The sequence below is a fragment of the Lemur catta genome, chromosome 1 (genome assembly GCF_020740605.2).
Source record: "Lemur catta isolate mLemCat1 chromosome 1, mLemCat1.pri, whole genome shotgun sequence".
Classification (NCBI taxonomy): Eukaryota; Metazoa; Chordata; class Mammalia; order Primates; family Lemuridae; genus Lemur; species Lemur catta.
The window spans coordinates 269,007,103-269,026,993 of NC_059128.1; the positions used below are offsets into that span (position 1 = coordinate 269,007,103).

Sequence of the window (19,891 nt, forward strand, 5' to 3'; positions counted from 1 at the left end):
AAACTTTAGAAGTTTTAGCATTTTTCTATTTCCTAAGCAAAAAACCCCCAAAACTATATATGCACATGTGTATTATATATATATTTAGAGAATACACACACGAGAGAGAGCTTAATTCAATTAAACTATGAAAACTGCTCCACAGACTTTTGTTGTACTTTTAAAGAAAATACATATCATGCAAATTATTTGTAGGTATTTCTGGTACAGAAGATATAAAGATATTACATAAAGTCCTACAATAATCACTGGAAAGATTAAATGCCTGGCCCAAGGCTATTAAATCAGTTCATGAGAAGATCAGGAGCAGGTATCAGATATTCTCGACTTTGGCCTCAAAGAGTCCTCAGGGCATAAACTGGACAATAAATGCCAAACAACAAAATGAAATGCACCTTGTTTTATTTGCCCTTAGTCCATCTGCTGAGGACTATACTATAATGCAAAGTCACAGAAAGATATTTACTTTGGTAAAATCTAATACTCATCAAAGGGACTCCTACTGCATTAATCATATTATAACAATTATTTGTTATGTTTATATAAGGTTACCAAACTTTTTAATTGGCAAGACATTTTAGTTAATATTGCAAAAATGATCTTAAGTTTCTAGTATTGCATATAGCTAAGAAATAATGTTCCCCAAATTGAGACTGCTTTTTTAAAGGATTAAGCTTGGTTATTTAAGAAACCATCAGGACTAATGGCAAAACAGAAAACTCACTGTACTCTAACGTTAAAATAAAATCTAGCAATATATAGCATTGCTCATATTATTTTCAAAATTGATGAAACATAACAGAATGTTATATTTCAGAAAATTTAAGCAACTAAAATACAAAAATCTGTTAAAAATTTTAGTATAAATTAAAGAAGAGCAGTAATATATAATGAAGCTTTCTTTACAAATTGGAGTAGCATGGTTTCTTTTCGTTTTGAGCCTAAAAAAAATTCTATTTAAAAATCAATGCTAGGACAGGGAGCATGTGGGAACTCCATGTACTTTCCGTTCAACTGTGATGTGAACTTAAAACTGCTCTAAAAAATACATTTTATTAATTTTTAAAAAATGTAATAGTATATACCTGGAGTTTCCACACAGAACCATATACATTTTTATTTTCAAACTAAACCTTCTGTTTATTTGGTTTGATCTTTCAGATAAAAAAGGAAATTCTTAATAGAATTCAAGTGTAAGAGACAAAGACCAAAATAAAGTACCGTAACAGAAATCATGTTCCTGTTTACAGCGAACTTTAGAAAATTTGGCACCATTTATTCTGAGTGGATAACCATACAATTTGGTTCCTTATTTAAACAATTCACAATTTATATTCAAAAACACATACAAAATCCTAACTGAAAGGGAGTTTTCAAAGCTAATGAACAAAATTTGGGTTTGGCTTCTTGGCTATAAGGTCTTGGCAAGGTGAATCAGGATGGCAAATTCAGTAAGGACTCTCCAAGCCTCAATCCACTAGCTCTTTGGTGGTCTTTGAGAAACTGTACAGCTCAAATTTCCTCACTTTGCAGACAGGAGGAAAAGAGCCCAGGTCAAGTGGCTTGTCCACAGAGCCAACTGGCAGGAGAACTGGACTGAAAATCCAGGTCTCCGGGCACTCCATCCAACAGTGGTAACTCAATTCACTGGTTTAAACTCTGGGCAAAGTGGTGTATTTGGCCAATTTCCTTTGGCTTTTACAAAAAAAAGATTCACTTTTAGATTATGAAATACTTTAATGTTAAAAATCTACAAAGTGGTCAATTTGACAATAAAACTAGACCTAAATGAACTAGCAAGCCATATAAAACAGTTCAGCTGTACAGGGTAGAACACATGTTGACCAGTGGCTTAAACACACCGTGTAATTATGCATCTCACATTAAGAAGTGATATCGTGGCTAAGGCCACTGCAGATGGTCCATGATGCTATCAGGGACCAGGCTATTCCTATCTTTCTATACTGCCATCCTTAACATGCTGACTTTTATCCTCATGTTTTGTGGTCACCAAATGACCACGAAAATTTAAGGCTTCATGTCCAAGTTCCAGGCAGAAAGCAGGAGGAACAAGCCAAGGGTTGAAGGTTTTCTGTTTGTTTTTTCTTTTTTCTCCTAATGAAGATTTGCTGTGTTCCTTGGGAGGGACACACTCCCCAGAGACTCCCACAAATACTGTATATGCCATTACTATGATCTCTGGCCACATTTACCTGCAAGAGAATCTGTGAAAGTACTTTCAGCTGAGCACATTGTCACCCTGAACAAAAAAGTCTGGAATTCTCGTAGAAAAGAAAAACTGGGAATGAATATTAAACAAACAAGTAGCACTGTAGAACTCAAAGATAGGAATATATTTTTCAATTTCCTTATGTTGCCTTTTCAAAAGACAGATTTGGCCAGGCGTGGTGGCTGATGCCTATGATCACAGCACTGTGGGAGGTCAAGGCAGGAGGATTGCTTGAGCCCAGGAGTTTGACGCCAGCCTGGGCAATATAGCAAGACCCCATCTCTTTAAAAATTTAAAAAAAAAAAAATACTGAAACTGCTCAAGTTTTGAGAGTGACAGTGGGACTGAAAAGATTGATTTAAGAGTCCATGGTCTTTGAGAATCATGGGAATAAAAGGGCCAAAAATGTCTGAAGCCTTTGGATTTATGCCCAGGTTGTATCCTCCCTTTCTTGTTTCCCAAGACGTAAAAATGATTCAGGAAAAGGGTGGGAGTGGGGGGAAGGAGGGTGGAATGTTCCAGTGATAAAATTACTGAAAATGGCAAATCCTCCATTTCCTTGTGCCCAGATCTGGCTTGTGAAAGTAAAATGTAGGCACTTTCAATAACTGAATTATGTGCCTGACATTAATACTTCATGTGCATCTTCTCTCATCTTCCTCAGAACCGTCCTCTAAGGCAGCCACAATTATCCCACTTGATAAGAGAAGAAGGTGAGACGGAGAGGATATATAACAGCCCAGGTCACACGTGTAGTAAATGGCACAGCTGGGAGAATTAAATGAGTTAATATCCATAAAGTACCCAGAACAAAGGTGCTCAATAAATTATATTATTATTATCCTTTTCCTCAGTATTTCATCAACCACCACTGTTTATCATATGAATAATAATCACAGTAATAAAAAGAGCAACAGCTATTCTTCATCATTTACTAATCACCTATCTTGCCCTTGCTGAAGGCAATGGGGTTTTATTTTCATTACATTATCACGAGCCAGTTGTGGCCCCACCGATGAAATGGTGGTGTTTCACATCTGAGTACTGCTTATGATACTATGAATGAATAACAGCGGTCAACACAGTGGCACGGTGTCCCTGTGATTGCAGAAGTGGAGAATCAGAGAGATGGACCCTCTGGAATTCCACACTGGGTGTCCATCCTGGCTGTGAGCAGGGGTTTCCCGAATCCCCTCCGGCAGCCAGGGACCTTCATCCACTAACTCTTCACTGCGGACTTTCTATTTTTCCTTAGTGCAGAGAATACAGCTGTGAACACAAGAGGTGGAACTAAGATTCTAGTGGCAAACAATAAAGAGAACTGATAAAATAGAGTGTCTGTTAGATGCTAATAAATCTTACCGAGATAAAGCAGAGAAAGGGCATAGGGATTTTTTTCCAGGGGGTGGATTTTAAATAGGGTAGTGAGGGAACAAACTATCTGAAATCAGAGGATATATTCAAGCCAGAGGAAGCAACAAGTGCAAAGGTCCTGAGGCAGACGCAAGCCTGGTGAGCTCCCAGAAGAGCCAGGGGACCAGAGCTGTCAGAGGGATCGATGGAGAGGATATCGATGAGTGAGTAAGTTGGAGGTGGGCGAGTGAGGCCTTCAACACTGTCAACACACTGGCCATACTCTTGAGTAATATGAGAAGGCTCTATTGTGGTCTTTGCTCATTATTCTTGCCCTCGGGGTCAAGATTAAAAGTAACAAGACCAGACAGGGGTTTGCTGCAATAATCCCTGCGGGAGATGGCAATGGCTTGGACCAGGACGAGAGCAGGAGAGACAGTGAGTAGTCCTAAGATTCTGGATGTCAGCTGAACATCAAATTTAAAGAACCACACAGAGAAAAGTCAAGGACCTGGCTTGTTCAGATTCCAGTAACTGGAAGATGTTTTACACTGAAGATGACAGAGAAGATTGGACAAGACTTTCTTCATTTTTCCTCATGAATATGCAGAGAAGCAGAACACTCCATACTTAACGTACTTACCACCTATACTACTACACACTTTGATATGTGTGTATCAAAATAACTGTGGACAAATGTCACCCCAAGGGATTTCTTATTTTACCATTTCAGACTCTTACGCCACAAACATTGTTTTAAATTTGCTCATCATGTACTGATATTTTGTAACTTTCACGTTTTAACAAATAGGCGGGGAAAATTTTTCTGGGAAGCATTTATACTCAAGAGATGGGAAGAATACAGAAGCAGCCAAAATACTTCTCAACAAACTTTCCATGGGATGAAACCATTATGGGTTTTGCTTCAGAGTGTGGGCAGTTACTGGATTCTTAAAGAGGACATGAGGGTGAATTACACATCCTTTTAAAAAGTGACTGTTGCCGTCACCAACATTTCACTGTAACTATTACCGGATAATGGTGAGAACTGACAGATGGGATTCTTCAGATGAGAACTATTTGCCAGATGGCAGAAACTAAATGGATCAAGATTAGCTAAAGGCAAAAGAAATGAACGCTAAAAGTTTCACCTAAATCCTCTCTCCTATTTACTCAGGTGAATGGACTCCAGCCTTGTGTACCTAACCACGTACATACATAAATGGCAGGAAGAGTGTGGGATGGAAATGGTGTTTGACCCAGGCTCTGAATAAACACTGGTCTTAAAATAATGAAAATAGTTCAAAGGACATCTATATTTTTAAAAGATGGGAACAAAATAAAAATTTGTTATCAATTTTGCACTTTTCAAAATCCTCACATAGGTATGGGTTAACACTTCTGATATTGCTATGCATGTATACTGAAATTGAACAATTAAGTAAATGGATGATGGACGAGTGAGAATTTACAGGTAAGCAAGGGGAAAAGTAGAATGTCCATGTGGTGATATACAGGAGTTGGAGACATCAGAATGAACTTGTATTTAGCTTAATATAGAAATGAATGTTATAGTTTAATATAGTTAGCTATAGAAATATTTACAGATATGCATAATATAAAAGCAAATAGAGACAAATATACTGCCTTTCTCTGTCAGCTGAGAAGTCTTAAAAGCAAAGACACTCTAGTAGCAACAAGCCTACATTCAGGTTTTAATACTATTCTTCCAATAAAAAGAACAAGGGCTTGCTGGGTAGAAAATATACAAGATAAGCCCGGAGCATCTTGTAAGGTGGGGGGCAGGGGGAGAGACTATGTCAAATGATCACAGGAGCCATCTGAAAAAATCTCCCAATAGCTAAAGCAGGAATAATTTGAGCAACAATAAATATAAAGGAGGCCTGGATTTTAAATCAAAGTACAATATAAATCTCCATGAGTCCAAATGATTGAATGAATGAATGAATGAATGAATAAATAAATAAATGGGAGAAAAGAGACAAATCTGTGCAGAAGAATTCCAAATAATTTACGTAGATACTCTGTCTTTGAGACGGTGGAGCATACTCTTCATTCCTTAGTCGTGGGCTGTGCAAAGTGGACTCCCTTCCAAAGAGTGAAGTACACAAAGTGGGGAAAAAGAGTAACTTTGAAGTGGAGACACTTGACAAACACTATGGTGATATACCATGTTGATAACACGTACCCTGGACATGACGTGAAGAAGTGGGCACTTTACCTCTGTGATCTTCCTTTTTAAAACCAATAACCCCAGTCAAAGCATAAGAAAACTCCAGTACAGGGGAATCCTACAAAATACCTGACCAGTACTTCTCAAATCTGTTACGGTCATTAAAAATAAGGAAAGTATAAAAAACTGTCACAGCCAAGAAGAGGGTAAGGTAAATGTGATGAGCTTTCCTGGATAAGGTCCTGGAATAAAGGACATTAGATAAAAACTAAGGAAATCTGAATAAAACATGGATTTTAGTTAATGCTAATATATCAAAATTGGTTCATTAATTTTAACAAATGTACCCTATTAATATAAGATGTTAATAACAGGGAAAACTAGGTGCCAAGTATATGGGAACCCTCCACATAATCCTCTCAATTTTTCTGTAAATCTAAAACTGTTATAAAATATAAAGTCTGTTTAAAACAAAATTTTATAATTAACATAAAATTTCATATAATAGAGACATACCTATTGGGTTCCATATCAACATTCTAGCCTTCAAAAGAATGTCTATGAAATTACTGTAGTTGAAAAAACTAGAGTTAAAAAGATCTTACTAACTCAGGCTTCTCATCCATAGCATCTATTAACAACTAGTCAGAGCTTGGTTTGAGATTTTCTTAGCAAAAATAATGAGCCAGTAACATGTGGCATCAAAATTCTTTTAAATAGTTCAAGAATTTCAGAATAATAACCTGTGTATCAACAATAAAGGGAACTCTGCTTTCCAAACTTAACCTTGTCTTAGGAACGTAAACTAACTGCTCATAAAATTCAATTCCCCTTTTACAAATGAGGAATCTTAGTCCTGACGGGTTTCAGCAAAGCTAATAATAAAAGCAGGCTCACCCTGGACCCTGACTCTCACTCCAATGTTCACAGTGGAGTGTTAAAACATTTTACTAACCCTGAAAAATAGCTTCCTCACTAACCAATCCAAGATAAGTTATACCTGCTTTTTCTGTTGCCTCTTTTTGACCGTGTTAATTATTACACATATTCTTGATTTTATCAATAATAGGCCTTTTTTGATATTCATTTTTGTAATAATTCCAACGTCTGTTAAAAGATGGAATTGTGAACATAATGGTTGTTAAATCTTTCCAAATCAGGGGTTCTCAAACTCTAACGTGCTTCAGAATCACCAGGGATCTGGGTCAGACTGGAGATTCATCCTCTCCCAGCCCCACAGCCTGGATCTGATTACGCGTTCTGGGATGGGCCTGAAAACAGACCTCCCAGAGTGTGTCTGATTCAGGTGGCTCCTGGACCACATTTTGAAACATGATGGTTAGGGCAGGGCTTCTCGAGCTTTACTGTGCATACAGATTACCTGGGGATCTTGTTAAAATGCAGGGTCTGATCGGAGACGTCTAGGGTGGGAACGATCTGCTTTTCTAACAAGCTCCCAAGTGATGAGATTCAGCTGCTCCTTCAGGTAGCAAGAGTCTACTTAAGATTATCCATTATAACTAACCTCATTAAGGTTTTTTATTTTTACGCTACAGGTTATTGCATTATAAGACACATTTTACTCAACGACTTCTAACTGTACAGTTCAGTAGAGTGAAGTACATTCACACTGTTGTACAACCATCACCACCTTCCATCTCCAGAATGCTTCATCTTGCAAAACTGAAACTCTGAACACCAGTAAACAACTCCTCTCCCCCCCCATCCCTCCAGCTCCTGGCAATCGTTCTGTTTTCTGTCTTTTTGAATTTGACTATTGTAGGTATCACATAAGTGAAATAATATATTTGTTATTTTTTTCTACCACTAATATTCTTTTTTTATGGAGGTGAAATTCACATAACACAAATTTAGCCATTTCAAAGTGTGCAATTCAGTGACATTCAGTACATTCACAAGGTTGTGCAACCACCACCTCTATTTAGTTCTTGAACATTTCATTACCCTAAAAAGAAACCCCGTACGCATTAAGTAGTCACTCCCCATTTCCCCCAGCCCCTGGCAACCACCAATTTGCTTTCTGTCTCTAGGGACCAATACAATATTCTTATTACATATGATAAACTCTGATATTATATTTTATTTTGTTTGAATAAAAAATTGGTCAAGGCCCACCAAATTGATTTCCCCACTCATAAGTGAAATCATATAGTAGTTGTCTTTTTGTGACTGGCTTGGTTTGTCCTTTTAAAAAATAAAAAATAAAATCTTTCATGCTTTCTTTCCCTAAGCCTGTGTCCTGTCCCATAGATTTGTCACTTTGGCACCATCTTAAGGACTGAGTGCCTTTTTTACACAGCCCTAAGAGCCACATTACTCCTCCTTTGCCTTTTCTTTTATTATAGAAGTTACAAAATATGGTAGAAAGAGTTCCAGATTTGAAACTAACACAATGACTCAGGCGGATGTAGTGATTTACATCTATTAAAATGTGATGTTATAAATGCCAGAAAGGTTCAAATAGGATGAGGGACAAGAATAAGAATTAAACCTAACACAATTTGGATTAATTTTTTTAAGAGATAATCTCTGCTACCACTAAGTATTACTAAATTCCACTCTGCACCCAGTTCCATACAGAATATGAAAGCACTGACATAATCCTGCACCAAAAGCGCTTAGAGCAGCTTTGTCCAACAAAAACAGACTGCAGGCCACGTATGTAACTTTAAACTTCTAATAGCCACATGAAAAAAGTAAAAAGAAACTGGCAAAATTAATTTTAGTAATATAATTTATTTAATGCTGTATATCCCAAATTTCATCATTTCAACATGTAATCAATGTAAATAATTATTACTAAGACATCCTATATATTTTTTTTTTCACCCAGACTATCATGTGTGCATTTTACACTTACAGCACTGTTTGGATGAGCCACATTTCAAGCTCTCAATAGGCACATGTGGCTGCTGGCCACCATTGGGCAGTACAGACTTAGCAACAGATTTTAGAGATCAGAAATATCTTTCAAGCGGTGGGGAGTTGACTGTGGACAGGCTGAGGTTACAGGAGAAAATCTGAAGGCAAAGAAAGATATAGATAGACCCAGGCAGAGAAACCACAAATCGAATATGCAGAGATCGTATGCACAGTTTTCTTCTGTATGTTATCCTAACACCACACACATTTTAGTCATTGAGAGCTATACCACTGAATGCCATTTGTTACTAACATTAACCCCATTTAACAGCAAACTGCCCATCTTCCCTCATTTCTCTTTTTGCAGTTCTTATATTATAATTTGTATTTATATGGAAGTATGTGATTAATTTGGATGCAGAAATGGAAGTAAGGTTTCTTTTACACTTGAACCTACTTTAGCTTGGTTCAGTCCTCTACAACCCAACAGATGAGCTGAAAAAGCAGACCCTGTAGAGAGGGGATATCCTCCTAAATTCTGTTTTGTTTCTTGAAAATATAAGTACCCCTTCCGTGGCTGCTTTCTCCTAACATTTTCCTTTCTTTCTGCCTTACTAAAAATCTAAAAACCTGATAGAGTTTAGAGATGCAATTAATTAGGCTTATAGATGAGGCTTTTAAAAAGCCACATAATTACTCACAAAATACCAACTAGGCTGATGTATGATGAGAAAAGAGAACCAGCAGTCATTACCAAAACCTTAAATCATATGAGGAGGTAAAAATACACAGCATGCTTTTTCCATACACCATCCTCAGAAAGCCATGTGTGAGGTAGGCTATGACCAAGATAAGAGGCACTTTCGCAGATAACTTGTCAGCAGAGCTATGGACTCTCACTCTCACGCCCCTGGCTTCTTTTTCCAACCTATGACCTGGCTTTGCTCCAACAATGTGCAATCTGCAACTCATCTTTCAAGGTCAACAGCAACAAGGCATTCGTCTCCTCTCAGCTCTCAAGTTCCCTGACCACTCTACCACATCACTTTCTTCCTTAAATTCAATCTTCTTCTCCGGCTTGCACCAATCCAGACAGCACTCATTCTCCATCTCCTATCTCCAGCTAATCGTCCTTTCCCTCTCACTGACTCATCTTTTAATAATCTCCTTCATAAAAAAGTAAGACTCTGTCTTCTACTCTGTGCTCTTCTTACTTTCTCACTCAGACACATCATCCATGCCTAAGGATTCAACAACCTCCTCTACTCTTTCAATTCTGACCTTCCACTTGACATTTTTATCCACTTGCCGCACACCTCCACTCGGAAGGTTCTGCTTTTATCAAGTGTACTAGAACCAAAGGCCCAACTGACTATCAAATCCCAGAACTGTACCCAAAGAACAATGGGTTCCTTAATGGGTCCAAATCCTTCTTATGTGGAAGCAAGAGAAGGGAAGAGAACCAATACTGAACATTTTGGAAAGCCCAAAACATTGGCTTCTGCTGAACAAATTCTATTTGGTTGTAGAACCCTGGACCCCTTTCCCTCAATGCTATGCTTCTACTTTCTAACAGACATTTATCACTGATGAATGCCCCATGAATCAGAAGGCCATGGGACTGAACCTCTACTCCACTCAAACTATCCATATTCCCAAAGCTGGATGTCAGATCATGTCACAATCATATACTGCACTATAGTAAAGCACTTTCTAACCAGAAACGCATCCTTCTAGTACTTTCCCTCTCTCTTTCATCTACTACAATGGTTCTTGGACACTTCAAAACTCTCTCTGGTGATCAGAGGAGGTTTCACTACCTTCATTTCATTTCCCTGCCAGTCTGACCTAGGCCCCTCAGCATGTACACTCATCATGGTTCTTGTCACCAACTACCTCCCCTCTGCTCATATCATAACCACATTCTGTCCAGCCTACCTCTCGCCTAAGTGTGAGACTCCTAATACCCAACCACCCCACTGTGCCTATTAACTGCCCCTTCTAGATTCTCCTGGGCATAGCCTAGGCTCAAAATGTCTACCTGTTGAAGACAATGTGATTTAACAATCGGAGAAATGTTGCTCTGTATTTCAAGGGTTTTCCAACTGAAAATCTCCCAGAAAACAAAATTTATATCCTAAAAGATGCAGAACTACTTAAGGCAAAAATAAGTAGATAAAGTAAAGAAGAGAATGAAAAAGAAAAGATGAGGTCACTGCATTTAACAAAAGAGCTAGCCAGGAAGTAATGAGGATACAGTACTTGAAACTGGCACCACCTTTTACCAGGTATCAGAACATTGCTGTAAGTTTCCAAACCTCTGTTAAAGCAGAAAGAAATAGAAGGATTAGAATGCTGTCACTGTACTGGCAACAATATCTAGGGATGAGGAAGACAATATCTAATAGAATAACAAATACAGTAAGTATACATGATTCAACAATCTCTTCAATAAAAATATCTTTTAGAAATTACCCATATCCCTTTTGAGTCACGTTTTAAAAATTATACAATCTTTTCAATGTGGGTAGATCCCCAGATAAATTAGCATCTCTCTTTCTGCTACCACTCCACTGTGGACTTAGAAATTGCCACTCAGATATGTAAACAAGGCTTAGTTTCATTATTGTAAATCAATTTGCCAAGCCTTATCACTCCTCAGAGAGTTGAAATAATTGAATTTCTGGACTTCTAAGGAAGAGGGTTTAACTAACTGAAGGCTTCCAAAAGGTAGATCACGAACTACTCCAGCAGAAAATGCCCCTGGAGAATTCTGATCCCTGTCTCTAATCCAGTGGCAACTGAGTTATCTGTCTATACCTGCTGATACCCACAAGTAAAAGCTAAGAAGTACTATGAATCTCTAGTGATAACAGAGCATAAAGCTAACACTTAAGTCTTCATAACTAATAAATAATGGATTTTAAGAGAAAAAGGGATACTGGAATCTGTTTATAGATAACTAAAAGACAAAAAAAAATAAACATCTGGAAAAATCTAAAGTCAAAGCATAGGTATAATTTGAGACTTTTGATCAGAGACTTCCTCAATAACATAGGTGTAAAAACTAACGCCAAACTGACAAAATCCCATGGCATACAGCAGAATGAGAACAAGGCTATCCTTCAACCTAGTCATCTTCTTTTATCACTACAACTTCAATCATCGATGTAAATGGAAATTTCTGCTTCCTTTGCTACTTTTCTGCTTGATTGAATTTTATAATGAAAACGTCTGTTCCTTTCAGATGGAGCACAAGTGTCATTCAAATTTTACACACCAGGCAAAGAGTGAATGCATTTGTTTAGATGCAAAATCATTTAAATAAGCGTCAATACAGGCTGCAGCACATTTACAGATGCAGCACTTTAAAATTCTCGTAAGCAATAAAGCAAGGCATCAAATGAAGGTGCATTCAGGCTTCAAATATCTTGAGACTATGTCTTGCTGTCTGCACACAGCAAGCCCCACCTTCCTTTCCCAGCCCCACTCAACCAGAAAGCAGTGGAATTGTGCCCAACCCAACTCTTTACCCCAAACATCTTCCAGGTCAACAATCCAAAGTTACATGAAAACTCCATCTTCAATTTACCTCTCCAGGGAGCAAATATTTTGAAGAGCAAGCATTCCAGGCAGGCAGAAACTCAGCCTTTACATCAAATTAAGCCTTAAATAGTCTTTCCAAGTCTTTCCCTGTCGCACATTGAAGGCACACAAAAAGTGTCTGAGGAAGGCGAATCTCCCATTTTATATTTAGCATTTAGTAATGAGGGAACTGTGTGTGGTTAAGGCTTATAATTAGAGGCGGTATCCCTCATTACAAACAATAAAGGTCCTGTGTCTCATTTAAAAAATATAAAGATGACTAAAACATACATTAAAGGAAAATTATAGTGAAGATCTGAGTTGTTTTAACCTAGCGTTGTGGTTTTGGAAAGATGCTGAGGAAAGACTTTGATTTAGGGAAGAATATCTGGATAGCAGAACCGTCTAAGGAAAGTGTAAGTGGATTTATCATTTGGGGACTAAAGGCAGACTTTCTAACACCAATCAAGTTAACAGGCGGTAGGATCTTCATTATCTAAGCTTAAGGTGACCCATTTAATGGTTAAATGAAGCGTGTACTAAACGTCACCCGCAAGGAAGACAAAAGACGCAAAAGATTGGTTCCCTCTGTCGGCCTGACCCGTTCCCACTCATGCCATCACATGGTAATTCTAGATGTTCACTTCATTTTTGGTTTATGTTCAAACTGTCTGGATAGTTCAAAGCCTTAGCTTTTAAGTTTCTATGACAGGGAGTTGGCTATATATAAATCCTTGGATGATGTGTATTAGTTAGGCCATCTCTTTCAGAAAACAGAGCTGGATAGATTGAAAAGCCAACTGTTACACAAAGGAAGTATAAAAGACATCTTTGATAACAGTTCTTATGTGCAGGTGAACATTCATCAACTATAACAATAAATAATAGGTAATATGTGTGTTTTTGTGGATTCTAAACACCTGAGAAGACCATATTATCCTTCTATATTCATTTAGGCAGCTGTTTAATTGGCATTCCTACATTAGGACAGTTTTCGGGGTTCCCACGTTTGCTTCCAGATGATTTAATCTCTTCTTCCCACTTATAAATTTTAGTACAACTCTAAGGTCTCCTAACAGCATAAGAGGATAATTGCAACTATGAGACCACATCTCTGTAAAATAAGATATTCTGCAAGAAACCTTATGTTTAAAGTATCTAAAATGCTTTTTAAAGTCAAATTTTTGAAAGGATTATGCTTTATTACATATCTTCACTTCTTTAAAAAAATGTTTAAAAAGAATACATAAATGTTTCCTAGCGATTTAGCTTGATTCATTTTATTCTTGCATACTAATTATCATTAACCAGCAGAGAAAGCAAAACCAAAACACAAAACAAAAGCAACAACAACAAAAATACTAGATTCTGGTAATAGCCCAGTATGGGGTCTATTTCTGCATCAATAGTAGGGTTTCTGTATTAAGCTAATTCAAATTTAATTAATTCTACACATGAAATTAAGGGTCCAGGAAACTTTTTAATAAAAGTTGAAAACAATCTTATCCTTTGGCTAAAACAGATTATTATCCCAAATGATACTGAACAATAATCCAACAGAGAAAAATGGAATAACAAGCGTATCCCATGCTCACGTATTCTCTGTTTAACCTAAGAAGCCTGAACTGAATTTGCCATTTATTGATAAGGAACTGGCACATATCTTAGATGAAATGTACAAGTAAACTAAGAGCCAATACTCTGGGGGTCGCATGGGGTCTGAATTCTTGGTGGAGTGGTGGAGAATCCACAGGAAGAGGACCAGTAAATACTATGTATGAGGCTCAGCCTAGACATGGTGACTCGGGAATCATCAACACAGGCCTTTGGGAAACCACTGATGAGATCTCCTAGCGAGTTCACGTATTGTGAGAAAATGAACAACCCAGGAGGATACTTATAAAACACTGATATTTAGAATTTCTCAAGTGGGCTGCAAAGAAAATGAGCCCAAAAGGAAAATGGGGGACAGCAGAGAGAAAAACAGAAGCAACAGCACAACAATGGTGTGGAAAGAGGGCAACAGGGTCAGTTACCACCAAGAGGTGGCAGAGGACAGAACAGCGCCCACCAGGCAGCTCTGACAATGTGAGCGACAGCAAAGAGCTGATGCCCGATAACAGCTGGTAGAGGACAGAAGTGGAGGTTAGGAAGATCACAAGGACCTTCTGGTTACCATATCGAGAAGCATGGCTGTGAACAGACAGGGCAAGGCTAGAACTTAAAGGAACATACGGAGTCAAGAGACTGGAGTAAGAGCCTAGGGAGCTCTGAAGAGAAGAATATGAGAAGGCGAAACACTAGATATGTGAAATTAAATAAAGGGTCAGCAAGCCAAAGGTCTTTATTTATGAAGTCAAAGATCAGATACAATGAGGCTAAAGAAACTACTAAAGAAAATATGTGCTTTGGTACCTGTGAATTTAGATTCAACTAAGGATTTGGGACAAAGGTGGAAAAAGAAAAATAAGCTCAAATTATTTAAGTGGTAAAACAGAGCATAACTTCTTGGCACACTGAACATGAGCCTATTAATATTAAATATGCTTAGAGAACAGCATGAGTCCCTGACTCATGATGGATTCTAAGCTTTCAATAAAGCAAGAGTTACAGGACCTATTCATAGGAATACAACAACCCTGAGAAACTAATTATCTTCCTAGCTGGTAAAGATGCCATCCAACAAATAAAGAGGATAACATCCAAACCTTTAAAAAATGAATTTAATAAGGTTATACCATATTCTGGGAGAATAGTAAACACTAAGGGAAAGATTTAGGGGAACTCAAGCTGGGTCATATTCTTGAAAATACACATACCTTATCAATAAATCAACAACATATCCCAATTTTTTAATGGCATAAAAAGATTTAAACTTCTAGAAGGGAAATATCTATATCTACATGGAACACCTACTGAAACACCACATTCATCTAATCATTTAATAAAGGCATTTAAATATGATGATAGGAGTTAATGTTTAACATCCATAAACAGTATCCAACCCTTAAAGTAAAACATAAGAATCTGAAGCTTCGAGAATGCAAGACTATTGTGAACAATAATTAGAAGTGGATTTCTGTTAAAACTATCCTTTATCGTTAGATTTAAAAGTTAGGGACAATGAAACTATCATAAACTAATCTAACGGTATGTTTTATCTCTACACACAGATGACTCTGGTATACAATGACTTTTTACTAGACATGTGTAGGGCAGGTTTGACCCTATTTCCTAGAGTTCAAGGTCCTTTTATCAAGATCCCAAGACATGGGATTTATTCCTAATCTGAGATTCCTGTTAATTCTTGGTTGTTAAATAAAACCTGTCCTTTCTCTGTTGGTCAACACCGGCATAAGTGAAGTAAATGATATTTATCATAATCTCAGAAATTCTTCCAGGCATGTGAAATTGCTGCCTTCCCAAAGTATGGGTTATCCTTTTTTTCCCCCTTTCCTTCCTTTTCCCAATATTCAGCTAAATCCTCCATTCATTTGATATATACTTACTATATGTGTACTATGTACCATGACATCTTTGAGGCTCTGGGGATACTTCAGTGAATGAACAAAAGTCCCAATTATTGAAGAGCATACATTTTGAACAAAAAACAATTATTTTCAAATTTATGAGCAATGTAGGAAAGCATTCTTAAGCTTCAGCACCACTTATACCCAATTTAGCTCTACGATTATTCTTCCCCCCCATCAAGTCCTTAAATCCACTGATTCTAATACTTTCTCCCAACCTATTACCATTTCATAAGTTTGCTATTAAACTCCAAAGATGAGAAGGAGCTATATTGCAGGATACTCAGGATATGAAAATATTGCCCTAGAGGATGATCAGTTTTTTCTCAAATCCAGTTGCACCATCTATTAAAAGAACTGACATAATAAAAAAGATTCATCTGAATACATGGTAACAAGGACTAAGAAAGAGTGTACGTTAGAGGTGATTTTAGCACATTAATGACATGTACAATATAAATGAAATCATATTCAATGTTCAGATATTTTTCTGGACATCAGATAAAAGAAATAATCAAAAGAATAAATGTCTTTCCAAATTAAATATGTAATTTCCACACTGTTCCAAATGTAAATAATCAGCTATCTTAGTTCTATTGTAATTTTCCACAATTATTTCCCAATACTACCAACAAAAACTATTGCCCTTGGAAACTTTCCACACCCGTTTTTAACTCACCCATTTTCCTTTTCTCTACATAGCCCTCAGGATCCATAGCAAGAATCTTTTATCATACCCTCCAGCGCACACTACCACCTCCCTTCCTCCTGTTCTTATAGCAACCCCTCATCTTACTTACCTAAAAAAATTCACAACATCTGGTTGTAAAGTGGGCTATTAATTAGGATTGGGAGTTTGAAGAGATTTTTGGTCAGGGGAGAACATTTGGGGAAAGATGAATCTAGTTTTGATCATGCTGAGTCTGAAGTCCCTGAACAAACACCTGTCGCTAAATTAGTAGAGATCAACATGTTTTCAGAGTAAAAACGATTACAATTACAAACCTCTACAACATCTTAAATAGGGAAATTCTGCACTAAATCCTACCAAATGGGCATAAAGATAATTTTATATAGATATAAGTTATGCCCAAGGAAAAACAAACATCTTATAAAGTTGATATATAGTACAGAAAAGCTTGGCTCTACTAAATCACAGTTTAGCTTTATCCAATCCATAATAAGATAACTAATTTAGGACATCTTTTAACTTTTAATCTTAAAAGAAATTTTCTAATCAAACATTACCTATTGGGTACAATGTGCACTATTCTGGTGGTGGGTACAGGAGAAGCCCCAACGTCACCCCTATATAATTCATCCATGTAACAAAAAACACTTGTACCGTCCATATCTATGGAAATAATAGCAATAAAATATATGTTAGAAAGGGGGAAATGAGTTAAATGAATAAAAATTCATCTTCTTGAACAGAAGATTGTGCCCTTCATATGCAAATATTTACTGGGGAAAAAAAGAAACTTTCTAGATTAAAAAAAAATTTCCTGGAAGTCTTAAACTCAAGTTCTTCTTACCATCCAATGTAGGCCTACTTGATCAATTACCCATAGCTAAGGGAAGTCATAAGAATCATTCTCTGCCACATCATTTAGTGGTCTCTCCTGCTACTTATCCCCATATTTCTAAACACTGTGGTTAAATAGCTATTTTCTTGATTTTTCTACTGCAGGTCTTCTTACCATGGAATATAAAGTTTCACCTTTGGGCCCATTCCATTCCCTTCATTCTGTCAGTATAGTCTATCATGAATATGGCATTTGTTTTACAACTATTCCAAAATTGCTCATTTCTGGGCAATGCCGTATTTTTATCTTTGTATCTTACAACTTCTTGGGTTCTTCTAACTTTTGATTTTTCTTTGTCTAAAGTTAATATTTGCCCCATTTTTAAATTTGCTTCATTTTTTCATGCACCCATCAGTCCTACATCTTTCCCAAACTCTCCCACACAACCCTGAAACCATGCTAAGTACAGGTGAGCCCTATAAGGCAGGTAATGTATCATTTCTTCCTGTAGGCCTCCCTCCTGGGACCCGCCCCATTCTTCTCCTCTAGTCCTCCTGGACTAGCTGCTCTCCAGACTTCAGCACAGCTGTTGTCCCGAGACTTCCCATCACCAGTGGGTTTCAAAACCAAAGCCAGAGAGTCACTGACAAGAGACAAAAAACCAGATAGACACTCCTGGGATGCATTGCCAGCAAGGGCTGAAATTTATCAAGGGATATGGAAGGCAGGGAAAGTTTAATGAAGCCACTCAGTGACTACCGTGATGGAAAAAAAAAACAAAAAAACAAAGATAACAGAATTTATCTGTAGACTGTATAGTAAAACAAATATTGAGAGCTTTCTTTGTCAGGCACTAAAATTTGAACATTTCATAACAACCTTTGATATTGAAATTAAAGTACATCTTGAATCAGGCTTAAGATTCATCTTTATGTCATTTCTTACATTCAGGATGCTTTCTGTGTGTAACTGAAAAAAAAATCATACTTTTTTCCTCAATGCTTTATAGTTGATTCTTATCTAAGTACAAATATCAAATAACGTTCTCAAAATGTATTAAAATACTTGACAAATATTTTCCCTAATTTCATCTCAGTATTCTTGATATAATTAACTCTTCCCTTCATAGTAAGTAGATAAACAGTTACAGTTTAATGGATACTATTTGGAATTATTATAAAGATATGCTGTACCTAAATCACAGTATTAAAACTGAAAAATTTTAAGTCCACAAAAAAGCATTTCTTAGTTCTTTTCCCAGAGAAGAAATACATCATAAGTTCCCTAAAATTTGTTATAGTAATAAGTCTGTGTCTAACATGTTTTATATATTATTTATACAATTAATTTTAGTGTAGTTTATTATTTAAAACATAATGGAAACTTGAGTTTCATGGCAAGGGCCCAAATTAATTCAGTTAATGCCATTTTTTTATGTTGGATTTAAGCCACTTTCCTACCCCAGAAACCATAATAATAGCTGCCTGTACCACTCGAAATGTTTCCTTACATTTCATCCTCTTCATCTGGTTATAATTATTCACATGACACAAAACATGGAGCCCTAAATCCCACAATCTTGCGTTGGTTTTGTCAGACACAAATTGTATTTTCTACTACACCATTTTGAAAGTTATTTACTGGTTTGACTCATCAAAAAAATTTTAAATCAAGACACGATCTCGAGTTTCTTATTTGTTTTGGAGAATAACATGATGAGGAGTGGGTTCTAAAGACAAAAGGGAAGATGTTTCCTTTCTCTGCTGGGGCTAGGCAGTGAAGGCAAGCCACAAACTGCCCGAGAAAGGTGCTCAGAAGTTGCCAGAGTAAAAAGAGAACATTGATGAAAGTCCATTTTCTTCCTTGAATTCTCACTATAATCATTTGTAATGGTTTACCTCAGGATAAAAGAGAAAATTCCAAGGCAAAAAGATGCAGCTTGAGGTTAGCTGGAAACATTGGTTTCCATATTAAATTGATGTTAAAACAGCAAGCTGAAATGTTGTGGGAATTATCTAATGGTTTCCAAGACTGAATTATGCAGATGTAAAGCAGCTGCTTACTGGTTGGCCCAGGAAAGTTGATGTTTCAGATCAGGAGACATGGTATGACCATACCAATCCCTAATATAGACAGAAACAAAAGAACTCAACAGAAATCCACTGTGTTCAGTTGATATTATTAAATCTAGGGCATTTTTCTTTTCAATATAAAGTAGGTGAAAACAACTGAAAATATAACCATGAGCATTTGAAATTTAAGTTATGCATGACTTTACTTCTGTGGATGCCAGTGTCTGTGTGTCTGTGTCTATCTTTCCCTATATATACCATATATGGAAACAATCTAAAAGCAGTATCTAAAAGAAATCAAACACAAAATGTGCTTTACTGTTCATTATATTAAAGCAAACTGTAAACTACAGAGATATAATTCACTTGTATAGATAACCTATAATCATCTCAAATTTTTGATTTTCCTATTACAGTATCTCTTGGAGAAACCTACAATACATGTATACAATTAGTGGTTCAACTTAACAGCACTGGTATTTCACATAAAAGTGGCAAACATGAATAGTTGAAGCAGC

General features: G+C 36.8%; 1 protein-coding gene across 1 annotated transcript in view; it reads right to left on the reverse strand.

Annotated features, from left to right (window-relative positions):
• The window catches only part of LOC123630660 (amyloid beta precursor protein), a 245,622-nt gene that overhangs the window by 144,201 nt on the left and 81,530 nt on the right, over window positions 1–19,891 (reverse strand).